The sequence below is a fragment of the Salvelinus fontinalis genome, chromosome 10 (genome assembly GCF_029448725.1).
Source record: "Salvelinus fontinalis isolate EN_2023a chromosome 10, ASM2944872v1, whole genome shotgun sequence".
Taxonomy (NCBI): Eukaryota; Metazoa; Chordata; class Actinopteri; order Salmoniformes; family Salmonidae; genus Salvelinus; species Salvelinus fontinalis.
In genome coordinates, this window is record NC_074674.1 from 30,359,038 (window position 1) to 30,370,922 (window position 11,885).

General features: G+C 39.7%; 4 non-coding genes across 4 annotated transcripts; 1 reads left to right on the top strand and 3 right to left on the bottom strand.

Moving 5' to 3' along the window:
* The first annotated feature begins 108 nt into the window (after positions 1 to 108).
* Positions 109 to 190, top strand: trnal-uag (transfer RNA leucine (anticodon UAG)). Its single transcript has one exon. It is a non-coding gene; the product is annotated as a tRNA-Leu (tRNA).
* A 486-nt stretch (positions 191 to 676) lies between these two features.
* On the bottom strand, positions 677 to 750 carry trnat-agu (transfer RNA threonine (anticodon AGU)). Its single transcript has one exon. It is a non-coding gene; the product is annotated as a tRNA-Thr (tRNA).
* Positions 751 to 1,154: 404 nt separating this feature from the next.
* Positions 1,155 to 1,236, bottom strand: trnas-gcu (transfer RNA serine (anticodon GCU)). Its single transcript has one exon. It is a non-coding gene; the product is annotated as a tRNA-Ser (tRNA).
* Positions 1,237 to 1,580: 344 nt separating this feature from the next.
* On the bottom strand, positions 1,581 to 1,714 carry LOC129864255 (U8 small nucleolar RNA). Its single transcript, XR_008761218.1, has one exon. It is a non-coding gene; the product is annotated as a U8 small nucleolar RNA (small nucleolar RNA).
* Between the last annotated feature and the right edge of the window lie 10,171 nt (positions 1,715 to 11,885).

The following is an 11,885-nucleotide window of genomic DNA, read 5'->3' on the forward strand; positions in this document are numbered from 1 at the left end:
TGTGTGCCAGTGAGTATGTAATAAGGGACATTGAAGCATAATGAGTACATTATCATGTAGCTGACTATGACTTGTGTTTTGGAAAACATTTCTCTAGAGATTCTGTAAGGTAGCGTGGCCGAGCGGTCTAAGGCGCTGGATTTAGGCTCCAGTCTCTCAGGAGGCGTGGGTTCGAATCCCACCGCTGCCATTTGAGTTTTGAGTCCAGGTCACCAGTGATTCAAGTCTGTATTCGACATGTATAGCACATGTCCGAGGACATTTGGTTTAGCCGGGTATTATTTTGAAGTAGGTTTTTTTTGTTGCTAGGGTAAGCTGCTGTCTCCGGTTGTATGTTCGAATCCAGCAATAGAAAGGTTTAACACAAAAATATAAAAAAATACTATCCCAAGCCTTACCTTAACCATTCGGAGTTAATGTCTAAATTTAACCCTAACCTTAAAAATTCGGAGTTAGTGCCTAAATTTAACCCTAAACACTTCGAAATTTGACGTTTGAGAAACATAGATGAGCATCTAATTCTGTGATAGCTTGTTCAGTAACATGTGAACATGGTGGTATATATGGTAACATAAGAATATAGCTAGAGTATACTTCAAAACACTTAAAAATTAATAATTTAGCGACATTTGCATTTCTGTTCAAATTAGGTGATAGCTGAGCGGTTGTATGTAAAAGGCACCGCTGAGATTCGAACTCAGGATCTCCTGTTTACTAGACAGGCGCTTTAACCAACTAAGCCACGGCACCACTGATAATACATGGAGCGAAATGTTTTTTGTACGCTATCCATATATTTCAATAATTGCAAATTGTAGCTTAATTCAGACTATATTTATTAATATAATGTTATTTAATGGTCACGAAAAAAAGTAGGCGTTTGCATTTCAAATGTATCGCTATGACCCAGTCCTGTAACTGCCGTAGTCAAATATAGAAAATGTACCTGATTTATAAAGGATTTGAGAGGCCTACATTGAATTCCATTGCATGTCGATAGAGGTAATCACCGCACTGTTTGCAAAATCTCCAAGAATTGAATTTCCCTAAATACTCGTTTAGAAATCGACTTATACGTAACATTAACAATGCAATGTGAAACGAAAATGTATCTACAATTACAAATCTCCCATCGAGGACAAAATCTCTTCCACCGACGAGGATGGGATTCGAACCCACGCGTGCAGAGCACAATGGATTAGCAGTCCATCGCCTTAACCACTCGGCCACCTCGTCATCACGTAAATTAACTGCATAATTGCATATATTTTGCCTCCTAACAAATTTGAGATTTCAATACTATTTCCCATAACTTAATTCTCCAAACCTGCTGCGTAAATTATAACCTGCTACAAAAAAGTCATTAGCCGTTTCGAAGTGGCGTGTTTTTAGATAATCTTATCTGTGTGCATGGACGGAAGTCATCAAGTTTTTATTTATTTCACCTCTGTTTTCAAATCAGTTCGCTAGAATTGGATAGATGTCCTGCGTTTGTATTTCTTTATTACAAACTATTGACAAAATGAACAACTGTTTTGGACCTTTTTACTTTTTTTAACAACTTCTTACGTCGCCAGTTAATCAGAATAGGATCCCCGGAGTGTTGCGTTTCTCCGAGGGCCAGGTGAGAATAATCATATCTCATCTAACTCCATTCATCATGTTCTGATACTTCATTTCTGAAGTAACAGGTAAGGATATACCTCACTGACGATAAAGCATTAACATGGCAGCGATGCTCAAGTATGCGTGGCAAGTCATTTTATATCACGGTTACAAGATTACATTTTTAGACTATACTGATATATTTCTAATTTTAAGTCCATGTCAGCACCATGAAAAAGTTGATATTTTGTATGCCTATCGTTATATTTACGCACATGTCATGAAACATCAAGATCCTCTGCTTATTTGATGAGAATGCTTTGCGGCGAATATTAGCATAATCTCAGCACCACCAGCCTTCCTATTGGTGCTTACTCCAGTTCGTTTATTTGTTTTTTAAATATAACATTTGTTCTATCATCTAAACTGCAACAAATAATTTCTACAAGCAAACCTCATGCGGTGAACTTCGTCCTAATTACTGTGCTATTTCGCTGAATAAATGCAAAAGATAACAAACGAAATAAACTAGCTCTCGCGAGACTGCTACTCCAGTATTGATCCCGTTTACTGGTGATGGCAAAGGTGCGCGGATGCTCCACGAAGCAGAAATGTACTAACACAATATCAAACTCGCAAGACTGTGCCCCCATGGAAATGTATTTTGCACTTGCTTATCGTGACAGTGACAGAAAGAAACACACTTCGTAAACAGATTCAACAGTAGGACTCAGAAAACAGTTTTAGCAGCAGGGTACAGCTGACCCAGTGTATTTCAATATGAATTTACTGATTAATTAAAGTTACAGATAATGTTTTCCATCATGTTTTAATTCCTATCTGGTCCTAGCCTATATCACTCCCTGTCACCATACCACATTAGTTATTACATTACACTACACATACTTGGGGAGTAGCGCCACTACATGTAATTCAACTAATAATTCAGCTACATTTTGCAGTGGCTTGATGGTAGATTAACTAAATTCAAATATTTGTAGTGTTTTCAGTAGTTAATTACAGTGAACAAAAATACACACGTAACGCAACAATTTCAAAGATTTTACAGAGTTACAGTTCATATAAGGAAATCAGTCAATTGAAATAAATAAATTAGGCCCTAATCTATGGCTTTCACATGACTGGGAATACAGATATGCGTATGTTGGTCACAGATACCTTTAAAAAATAAAAAGGTAGGGGCGTGGATCAGAAAACCAGTTAGTATCTGGTGTGACCACCATTTGCCTTATGCAGCGCGACACATCTCCTTCACATAGATGTTCAATGGCTGTGCAAAGTTGCTGGATATTGGCGGGAACTGGAACACGCTGTCATGCACGTCGATCCAGAGCATCCCAAACATGCTCAATTGGTGACATGTCTGGTGAGTATGCAGGCCATGGAAGAACTGGGACATTTTCAGCTTCCAGGAATTGTGTACACATCCTTGCGACATGGGGCCGTGCATTATCATGCTGAAACATGAGGTGAAGGCGGCGGATGAATGGCACAACAATGGGCCTCAGGATCTATTACCGTATCTCTGTGCATTGAAATTGCCATAGATAAAATGCAATTGTGTTTGTTATCCCTAGTTTATGCCTGCCCATACCATAACCCCACCACCACCATGGTGGTGGGGTTATACCACTCTGTTCACAACGTTGACATCAGCTTACCTCTCGCCCCCACACGACGCCATACACCTTGTCTGCCATCTGCACGGTACAGTTGAAACCTGGATTAATCCGTGAAGAGCACACTTCTCCAGCACGCCAGTGGCCATCGAAAGGTGAGCATTTGCCCACTGAAGTCGGTTACGACGCAGAACTGCAGTCAGGTCAAAACCCTGGTGAGGATGACGAGCACGCAGATGAGCTTCCCAGAGACTTTTGCTGACAGTTTTTGCAGAAATTATCCGGTTGTGCAAACCCACAGTTTCATCAGCTGTCTGGGTGGCTGGTCTCAGACGATCCCGCTGGAGAAGAAGGCGAGGCCCTTGCTGGCATGGGCACATGTGGTCTGCGGTTGTGCAGCATTTGAGGCGGCTTATGGTAGAGAAATTAACATTATATTATCTGGCATCAGCTCTGGTGGACATTCCTGCAGTCAGCCTGCCAATTGCATGCTCCCTCAAAACTTGAGCCATCTGTGGCATTGTGTTGTGTGACAAAACTACACATTTTAGAGTGGCTTTTTATTCTCACCAGCACAAGGTGCACTTGTGTAATGATCATGCTGTTTAATCAGATTCTTGATATGCCACACCTGTCAGGTGGATGGATTATCAAAGGAGAAATGCTCACTAACAGGGATGTAAACAAATTTGTGCACAAAATTTGAGTAAAATAAGCTTTTTGTGCATATGGAACATTTCTGGGATCTTTTATTTCAGCTCATGAAACATGGGACCAACATTTTATGTGCTGCGTTTATATTTTTGTTCAGTGTACTTTTTTGCCATGTAGCGGTGTAGCTAACTACTGGACATTGTTAATTCTGGCAGCCATTTTAGATTTAGTTTTAGTCTTAGATTTAGTCTTAAAATACCTTTAAGCATTAGTCACGTTTTAGTAATTTCATCCTTCGTAAAAACAAAAATATCATCAGTCGACTAAAGGTCTGGTCATTTTTTGTCTAGTTTTAGTCACAGTCATTATAGTCAAATAATAGTCAGTGCATTTTCTTTCCATTAAATAATATTTACCTTTATCTTCCATCTTGTGCACAGATAGCCTTGTCCAACTAGGCCTACCATCCCCTCGTATACCTTAGCTGGCAACATTATTATTATGGCAGATTTGAACCAATGCCAGCCATAATTAACCATGTATAGGCTATATAGTCTTGGCTGCAGGTTAAACAATTTACAACTCTGATTTTCTCCCCATCATATCCCTCGAAGTATGGTAAATAACAGTGCTTTCACTCCTAGTATTCAGCAAATAGCATTCGTTTTTCCAATTGAACAAAGAAACAACTCACATTTGTGGATCACGAGAGCAGCAACATAGATAGATGAATAACAGCGCACATGGCAAATAGAGCTTCTGATGTGATTAGAGCCAAATTGGCCTATATGAAAACAAAGAAGACCAAAGACATTATTGTTTCTTATTTTGGTAAATTACAATTGAAGTTTCCTGGCTGCGCATCAATTCAAAAGAGAGAGAGAGGGTTGACTGCTGTGACTGCTTGCACAACTGAAGGACATTACCCACCAATGAGAAGATTGCACAAAATATTCTGCAAAGGCATGCATTTATGATTGGACAAAACAGATTAAAAGGAGCTTCATGTCAAATTGAATGTCCATTAGTCTCATGTGGATTTCTCATCTTGTTACATTTTCGTCAAACAAAAATGAAAATAAATTGTTATAGTTATCGTTTCTTTCAGGGCATCTGGTCTCGTTATTGTCATTAGTTTTCATCAGGAAAAATAGGTTGTTGACTAATATCTTTCATCACAGTTATTGTTGACAAAATGAATACTGCTACTGGAACTACCCACTACAATTTTAGCAAAATAAATGCTTTTTTGCAAAAAAAGAAACCACTAATAGCACACCCTGCACATTAACATTTATATTTTTAAGGGTTATGCAGGTTGATAACGATATCAACCAAATTATATTGTATCAGACTTTCCAAACAACATTCCCAGCGAATGAGAAAACAGGCATGATATTTAGTTTAAGAGAGTGAATAAGATTTAAAAATACAACATTGGGGCTAATTTGAATGGGAGCCAACTAGAGAACGACCGATAATCTGTCGGCCTGATCTTTTTGGTAGCCCTTTGCTAGTCTATCAACTATCTAGACCAGGGGTCGGGAACCTTTTTGACTAAGAGAGCCATGAAAGCAAAAAAATTTGAAATATATTTCAGTGAGAGCCATATAATATATTTTAAAAGTGAATTCAACTAAATGTCAGTATAATACGCCTCTGAATTTGTCGAAGTGCCGCTTTACATTCGACCGTTTCATCGATGTAATTTTGTCATTGCAAATTAGACACACCGCAGAACCTGCTCTCTCCACAAAGGCGAATTCTTCGGTCCATTCGTCCTGAAATGTACGATACTCGTCATCTTTTTTTCTTTTCGCCATCTTCTTCGTCGAAGGGTTAGCTTTGAGCTAATGACCGAGCAGACTGATTCAAAATGAGGCGTTTACCTGTTTTACCTAGCAACGGCCAATGTAGGCCAGTATCATTTAATTAAAATAACGGCCAATTGCTCCTGCAGCCCTGAACAGGACATGAGCAGTGAAAAATCGATGGATGGATTAAAACAAGTGAGAATAGGCCTCCCGGGTGGCGCAGTGGTCTAGAGCACTGCATCGCAGTGCTAGCTGCGCCACCTGAGTCTCTGGGTTCCCGCCCAGGCTCTGTCGCAGCCGGCCGAGACTGGGAGGTCCGTGGGGCGACGCAAAATTGGCTTAGCGTTGTCTGGGTTAGGGAAGGTTTGGCCGGTAGGGATATCCTTGTCTCATTGCACTCCAGCGACTCCTGTGGCGGGCCGGGCGCAGTGCGCACTAACCGAGGGGGGCAGGTGCACGGTGTTTCCTCTGACACATTGGTGCACTGGGTGTTTCCTCTGACACATTGGTGTGTCTGGGTTGGAGGCGCGCTGTGTTAAGAAGCAGGTTGGGTTGTGCTTTGGAGGACGCATGGCTTTTGACCTTCGTCTCTCCCGAGCCCGTACGGGAGTTGTAGTGATGAGACAAGATAGTAATTACTAGCGATTGGATACCACAAAAATTGTGGAGAAAAGGGGATAAAATAAAAAAAATAAAAAGTGTGAATATTTTGTTTTATCTGCGAGCCAGATGCAATCATCAAAAGAGCCACACCTGGCTCGGGAGCCATAGGTTCCCGACCCCTGATCTAGACTATCAGTGCAGCCGATGTCCCCTTTACAGCGCGAGAGCACGGTGCCTCTTGTGTAAAACTGCTGCAAGGTACAGCCAGTGCTACTCATTTCTAACAAGCCTGTCAAGAGTAACCTCTGTGTTGCAACTGCTAGCTCCTCACTCATGCTGCACATAATTTGATAACACACTTCAGTAATGTGACACGCATGTAGATATTTTGAAACTGTTAATTAATTTACTGTTTGGCAAACAGTGTTGGGGAAGCTACTCTGAAAATATAGTTTACCAAGTTACCAATTACTTAATACTGGAAGAAGTAAAACTAAACTAAAGCTACTATTAAGAAAAATATAGTTTACTTAACTAAAGTTAATTTGTAAAAGTAGTTCACTACATACAAACTGCTTTGTGAAAAATGGTCATATGTAAATCTCAAATGTCATAGACTACAAATTGTAAGAACATATCACTTTGTATGTTGGGTCATATGGGTTATATGTTAACAGAATGTGTAATTTTGCCTATTAAACACAAAAACGATGTTTCAAATGCGAATTAGGCTGGTCTGATGCCTCAAAAAAGAAAGGAAATCAGTGCCTACTTCACCCATATTTCTTTGTCTTTTTGTAAAAAACAGGATTGTGTAGTTCCAGTAATTAGCTACACTGCTACATGGCAAAAAAGTCATTATCAACTGAAAACACTACCAAGATTTCAATTTAGTTTATTACCACCAAGCTACTGCAAAATGTAGTTCAATTACTTGTTGAACTATATGTACTGCAGTTCACTACTCCCCAACAATGTCGGCAAAACAATTTCCATACAGGCTACAACTGTAACGGCTTTCCTCTTCCTCTTCATCAGAAGAGGAGGAGCAGGGATTGAACCAATATGCAGCGGAGTTTGAAGACATATTTATTAAAGAAAACACGAACTCGATTATACACTAACAAAACAACAAACGACGTAGACGCACCTGAACATAAGAACTTACATATAACGAAGAACGCATGAAACAGGAACAGACTACATAAACCGAAAAACAAACAAACCGAAAACAGTCCCTTGTGGGGCAACTACATACACAGACACAGGAGACAACTATACTAAACATAAACCCAACTACTCTAAATAAACCCCCTAAACCTTACAATCACCCTGGACACTACAAAACCCACATGAATACCCATGTCACACCCTGACCAAACTAAAAATAATAAAGAAAACAAAGAATACTAAGGCCAGGGCGTGACAACAACACTTTACAAAGCAAGAAGATACCAGGAGATTCCTAGCCCTCTAGAGTTTCTTCTCAATGATGAATGTATGGAGCTATCGATAGAGCAGTGGAAATAAGTTCAGGGTGAGTCATCAGTCAACCCCATCACTGTGTTTAATGTACTGTATCTAGACAGAGTTAAGTCATTGCATTTACCTTTTCAACTAAGTTGCTGTCTGATGAAAACCAGATTTAGAGCAATATCTCATGGTACCCAGCCTTATATACAGCTGAAGTCGAGTGATGGTGACACCCACCTGGACACCCAGTTGGACATGCACGGCTAGTTACCGTTTTTAACAAGACATAGCTAACCAATTATGTATATATAAATAATTGTAGCTAGCGAGCTAGTTAGTTAGCCTAACAGTACGCTAGCCATGTTTGTGCCATCTATATTAGCAAACTAACACCTCACTGACAAGGTTCATAGGTTCCAGTAGGCAAGATATCGATAAGCTGTGTAAGCTAGTGGTGATACACTACATGACCAAAAGTATGTGGACACCTGCTCGTCGAGCATGTCATTCATTTGCTGCTATAACAGCCTCTACTCTTCTGAGAAGGCTTTCGTCTAGATATTGGAACATTGCTACGCAGACTTGCTTCCATTCAGCCACAAGAGCATTAGTGAGGTTGGGCACTGATGTTGGGCAATTAGGCCTGGCTCGCAGGCGGCGTTCAAATAAATCCCAAAGGTGTTTGATGGGGTTGAGTTCAGGGCTCTGTGTGCAGGCCAGTTAAGTTCTTCCACACCAATCGGGTCAAACCATTTCTGTATAGACCTCGCTTTGTGCACGGGGGCATCGTCATACTGGAACAGGAAAGGACCTTCCCCAAACTGTTCCAACAAAGTTGAAAGCACAGAATTGTCTAGAATGTCGTTGTATGCTGTAGCGTTAAGATTTGCCTTCACTGGAACTAAGGGGCCTAGCCCGAACCATGAAAAACAGCCCCAGACCATTATTTCTCCTCCACCAAACTATACGGTTGGCACTATGCTTTCGGCCAGGTAGCGTTCTCCTGGCATCCGCTAAACCCAGATATGTCCATTGGACTGCCAGTGGTGGTGAAGCGTGACTCATCACTCCAGAGAACGCATTTCCACTGTTCCAGAGTCCAATAGCGGCAAGCTTTACACCACGCCAGCCGACACTTGGCATTGTGCATGGTGAGGCTTGTGTGCGGCTGCTCGGCCATGGAAACTCATTTAATAATGCTTCCAACGAACAGTGCTTGTGCTGACATTGCTTCCAGTGGCCGTTTGGTAGTGAGTGTTGCAACCGAGGACAGATGATTATTATGCGATATGTGCTTCAGCACTCGCGGCTGAGCCGTTGTTGCTTCTAAAGGTTTCCACTTCACAATAACAGCACTTACAGTTGACATGGCAGCTCCAGCAGGGCAGAAATTTGACAAACAGACTTGTTGGAAAGGTGGCATCCTATGACTGTGCCACGTTGAAAGTCACTGAGCTCTTCAGTAAGGCCATTATACAGCCATTGTTTGTCTATAGAGATTACATGGCTGTTTGCTCGATTTTATACACCTGTCAGCAACGGGTATGGCTGAAATAGTCGAATCCACTAATTTGAAGGGGTGTCCACATACTTTTGTATATATAGTGTAGGATGGTAATGTAGGATAGGGTGCTATAAAGGCCACTGGCTGGTATATGGAGCCAGATAGCCGCCAAAAGGTTGAACGTACGTATCGTTAGGATCGTAAGAAAATCCATACGTAAATTGTTAGGATCGTAAGAAAAATCCACTTGTGAAAATTTCACCTGTGAACATACAAACACCATGTTACGATTACGGGCTAAGATTTTAGGCTAGAACAAATCTTGTGTTGCAATTCTGACGTACAATAATACCTTTCAGAGTTTTGGCAGTTTCATCTCATCAACAAAAAAAGCATATATGACTAGCTAGCTTTGACTAGCTACGTTTGTTTAATGTCCTTTGCAGATGCCACATTACTGACAAAAGTTTGTGCGTATAAAAAAGGTCTGTAACCAAGTAAAGGGAGGCGTAAAGTAAGAATTGAACGTGTAAATGTTCATTCATAGTTGTAACATAGTACGTTTACAGATGTAATTTAACGTTTACGTTTCATGTTTCATGTTTCATGCATGGCTTTTCTTACAATCTTAACAATTTACTTATGGATTTTATTACGATCTTAACGATACATATGTTCAACCTTTTGGCAGCTATTTCGCTCCATACTGGTAACCTGTCAAAATTCTTGACTGTCAGCAGCAGGTCTCATCTGCCTGGATCAATCTACATTTGCATCCTTCAATCTGGAGTCTTCATTAGTCACTCAAACACAATATAGCAGTGTATGTAAAATGTATTGCCAATATATTACGATGTAGTTAGTATTAGCATCTCACAATAAATGTTTGTGTGATCTGGCCATACTTTTTTCCAGCTAGCTAACTTGGCCCATAATTTTTTTATTTATTGTTAACTTCAGGGCTCCAGAGTGGCGCAGTGGTCTAAGGCACTGTATCTCAGTGCTAGAGGTGTCACTACAGACACCCTGGTTAAAATTGAGGCTGTATGTAGGCTGTCATTGTAAATAAGTATTTGTTCTTAACTGACTTGCCTAGTTAAACATAATAAAATACATTTTAGAAATGAGTCAAAAGCTCATCGTTAATGTCAAGGGCACCCTTGTGCTCAAAGGAAGTGTGGCTCTGGATAAGGAGGACAGTAGTGAGTGCATACATTTTTCATACTTGTCCCCCATGGGAATCGAACCCACAACCCTGGCGTTACAACTCTGGTCTGCTAAAATGACAACAACAACAACAAAAGAGTGGTGCGCATGTCCTTCCACATTTGGAAGCTGACTTCTTTGATGAAAAAATAAAATACTTGACATAAAATTGTGAATATCTGACAAATAGTACAGCAGAAATTGTTAGCTGTATAAAGTAATGTGGTTTCACATTTTTTTATGTCACTTGTTGTCCAGAGTACATATTTGTTGCATGACATTACATTAAATGGGCTAATGATACTAAATACAATGTAACATAACGGATGTAGCTAGCTAGTGGAATGTATTGTTTTATTTTAATAAACTGTGTGTTTCGAACCTAAAATGCTGATTGGCCGACAGCCGTGGGATATCAGACTGTATAGCACGGGTATGACAAAACAGTTATTTTACTGTTCTAATTATATTGGTAACCAGTTTATAATAGCAATAAGGCACCTCGGGGGTGTGTGATACTCCGCGTTGCATCGTGCGTGAGAACAGCCCTTAGCCATGGTATATTGGCCCTATATTTTATTTATCTAGGCAAGTCAATTAAGAACAAATTCTTATTTACAATGACGGCCCTAGGAACAGTGGGTTAACTGCCTTGTTCAGGGGCAGAATGACAGATTTTTAACTTGTCAGCTCTGGGATTTGATCTACTAATCTTTCAGTTACTGAACCAACACTCTAACCACTAGGCTCCCTGCCACCCGCTTGGGCTTTATTGCTTAAATATACAATATCAGTCAAATGTTTGTACACACCAACTCATTCCAGGGTTTTTCTTTATTTTTTGCTATTTTCTAAATTGTAGAATAATAGTAAAGACATCAAAACTATCAAATAACACATATGGAATCATGTAGTTACCAAAAAAGTGTTAAACAAATCAAAATATATTTTAGATTCTTCAAAGTAGCCCCCTTTGCCTTGATGACAGCTTTGCACACTCTTGGCATTCTCTCAATCAGCTTCATGTAAATTATGTCTGAGTGTTGGAGTGTGCACCTGGCTATCTGCAAATACAAAATAAATAAAAAAATGGTGCTGTTTGCTAAATATAAGGCATTTGAAATTATTTATAATTGTACTTTTACCTTTGATACTTAAGTATATTTTAGGAAGTACATTTACTTTTGATACTTTTTTTTCTTTTGGAAAGTTTTTATTTATCAATTTCCTTTAAAAACAGCTCATTTTCATTTACATCGTTTATACACATAAAAACGTCATAAAAGCATAAAACAGCATTCGAGTATTACATTTTAAAAAATGTAAGTACATGTTGTTAAAAACAATAGAAACAACCATGAATAAAAGTAATTTTTCTTGCAAAAA